The sequence below is a fragment of the Dreissena polymorpha genome, chromosome 1 (genome assembly GCF_020536995.1).
Source record: "Dreissena polymorpha isolate Duluth1 chromosome 1, UMN_Dpol_1.0, whole genome shotgun sequence".
Lineage (NCBI taxonomy): Eukaryota > Metazoa > Mollusca > Bivalvia > Myida > Dreissenidae > Dreissena > Dreissena polymorpha.
The window spans coordinates 4,122,105-4,125,263 of NC_068355.1; the positions used below are offsets into that span (position 1 = coordinate 4,122,105).

At 34.3% G+C, this 3,159-nt stretch overlaps 1 protein-coding gene across 1 annotated transcript in view; it reads right to left on the reverse strand.

The window, feature by feature from the left end:
• Positions 1-2,655: 2,655 nt before the first annotated feature.
• LOC127865300 (uncharacterized) overlaps positions 2,656-3,159 on the reverse strand; it is a 5,911-nt gene continuing 5,407 nt past the window's right edge. Inside the window, exon 10 of the mRNA XM_052405306.1 lies at positions 2,656-3,159. This exon is cut by the window's right edge and continues 546 nt beyond it. The gene's annotated coding sequence lies outside the window, so the exon portion shown is untranslated.

Here is a 3,159-nt window from a genome sequence, read left to right on the forward strand (position 1 = left end):
ATACATTAAATTGTCTTTCCCTTTACATGGTTTATCAATTTTTCATTTTAAATCATGCATGTGTTGAATGTGTCAGTGCATGTGTCTTTACGAATCAGACAAAACATATGAGCCGTGTGCAAAAGGGGTTTAATGCATGTGCGTAAAGTGTCGTCCCACATTAGCTTATGCAGTCTGCACAGGCTAGTCAGGGACGACACTTTCCGCTTTTATGGTATTTTTCGTTTAAAAAGAGTCTCTTCTTAGCAAAAATCAAGTTTAGGCGGAAAATGTCGTCCCTGATAAGCCTATGCACATGCACTAAACTCCAGCGCGGCTCACATTCATTTTCCATAGTTGAGTGTCCAGTAACAAATAATTACTGAACATCTGTTGGTTGACACATAGTATAATTTTAATATTTTTTTTGCATCTAATCACATGATCATGGGTTGAATGAAACAATATTGACACATATTTCAAAGTAGTTAAGTAAATAGAGCATTATTGCTGACTAAAGATTCGAATTGCTGATTTATTTTTCAATAAAAGGACTGAGCTTGTAACGATATTCAGCACATATATACATCACAGTTCTTTGTGATTATAAAAGCGAGCACGAAGATCGGTAATACACATAACGGACAAGGGAAGACGAGAAAGCCACTCGGCGGAACGCATAATTGGCAAGTAAAGACGAGTAGGCAAATCAGCCATGTGCATTATTGGCGAGGGATGGCAAGAAACAGACATATGAATATCTTACGAATAAGGGCGGGCACGTTCGCATTTCAACATGGCGTCTATAAGACCGTTTGAATCGTCATTAAATCGTCTTAATTTTATCTTCAAAACCATAAATACTTAATCAATGTACAGCACAGCTGTCTGGTGCCCATTTGTTATTTGAAGTGTTAGGCTCAGTTTGTAATTTCGCGGTATTTACTCCTATCTAGAACACCTAACCGGGCTACATATCTTTTTGGCGATCGGTCAAATATTGGTCTACAAGTTATTTCTATCGCCATGCTCAGCCTGCCTATAATTGGAGTAGGACCTTCGTCAGTTACTGAATACGCATGGGCAATAAGTACTGATAAACCCGCGAACGCAGAGCAAGTATTAGTAAAATAACTGACCGCTGGATAATAAGTTTTTCAACAAACACATTAGAGTGGTTCTCCACACCTCTTGTTTTACTTTTCGTGACACAGTTTTGTGGTAACGTAGTATTTGTCCCCTAAAGATACACCGGAAATGAATATCACCTACGTCAGTCATATCTGTCTATCCGTCAGTCCGTCAGTCTGCCAAACTGGCTCTTGCATTTTGTATAAGAACTGAAGATACTTTAAAGAAATTGTTATATGCTTATAAAGATTAATCCATTTATGCCTAGTGGACTCTACAATCCTTCTAAATTGGATCAATTAATTTTCAAAATTAGGGATGTCTAGTATATGTATTTCTTTATTTAGAATATTTCTTACAGAAATTCCTTTAAACAAACAGCGCAGACCCTGATGAGAGGCCGCATCATGCGGCGTCTCATCTGGGTCTACGCTGTTTGCCAAGGCATGTTTTCTAGACGGTAGGCATAAATGGGTTAAAATGAAAATAATTAATTATCTTCTGTATTTCACAAGAGAAGTCAAAGGTCAGGTTACTGAAAATTAATATAACAAAACTTGATAGTATCAAATATGTTTTCATGACACTTGGTATAAACGATATTCTATATACATTTCATGTGACTGTGTATTTGTTCATATGCTCATCCGCCCGTTATAAAACTGATTGATTATTCAATAACAATACATCAAAAATCAACCTGGACCCTTCGATTTGATTTCCCAAAATGAAGCCTTGCTATAAAATTCCCATTGCAAATTAATTACAGACATGAAACACTTGTCAGCTAGTGGGTTTTTTTAACATACATGACATTACATGAACACAAAATTGAACATAAAAATGATTGAAGCTGGTTAAAACCTTGTAATCGCAAAGTTATCGTTAATACTAATGTCGACTATTGATACGGTAAATTGCAGTACAACGTGGATTATTTTAAAACAGTTAACGTTTTAAATTGAATTGAATGGTTTATATACACAATGCTCCGAAGGTAAATCTAATTATTTAAGATGTAAAAGAGAATTTTTAGTGAGAAATTCATGAAAAAAAAATGAAAATAAATGTTTTGTTCTTACAAACTCGAAAACTATGAACCCTTTAAGTAACATTTGCTTGGTTCAGGCTACATGTAAAAAAGGCTCAAACACAAACTAGCAAATGACTTACGTTTTTGCAATGAATTTAAGAAGTTCATTATGACCTTTGTGAATACCAGCCCAGATATGATCATGTCGCACCCAATTCTCTTAGTTACGCAGATGCTCGGTTTGGGTGGTTTCAAGGTAATAAGCGGATGTTCATTCTACCTTTCAATTGCCTTAATTTGTGTAAGTTATGAGAGTTGCATTTGCAACTCGTAAGTGTTAATATTTCATAATGGTATACTAGACGACATTTCAACCACTTAAACACTTAAAACGGATCGATCTGCAAGATCCTCAATAAGCAAGCGAATGCTTAAAATGTCATATTGTGTCAAGTGTTGAATAATTAATACTAGAAGACGACCACAGCAGAAAAAAACATAATTTAGTGCGGTTGCATGTTTTATTAATTGACCGAACGTACATGACATCGAAAAACAGTGGGTTTTTTTAATGAACTTTAGTCATGTATAAAACTTAAGAACATTTATTTTCGCAACTGACTACGGTTGAAATTAGTTGCAAGCTAACACAAAAAGGAACAAGTTATGTTAAGAAATATAAAGCAAATACAAGCAACCATTTTTTAATAATTAAAGCGAAGTGTACACATGAAAGCACTATGACAAGTATTTTATCAAAATAAATTCTCACTGTGATGTAGATAAAAACAATAAGCAAAAATATGTTTACTTAAAATTTAACTTTACAATAAACAGGTTTAGTAAATGAACTCGAAACACAATTTACTTTCTAAATCATGTCCCTTATTGCAGGGATCGTGATCTAAATATATGGCCTTTTTCGTTTATTGTTTAAGTGTTTATGATAAAAAATGGAAAGGATGTATAACTTATTAATTGTAGCGACCCAATCAGAACAACATTCATACATCAAT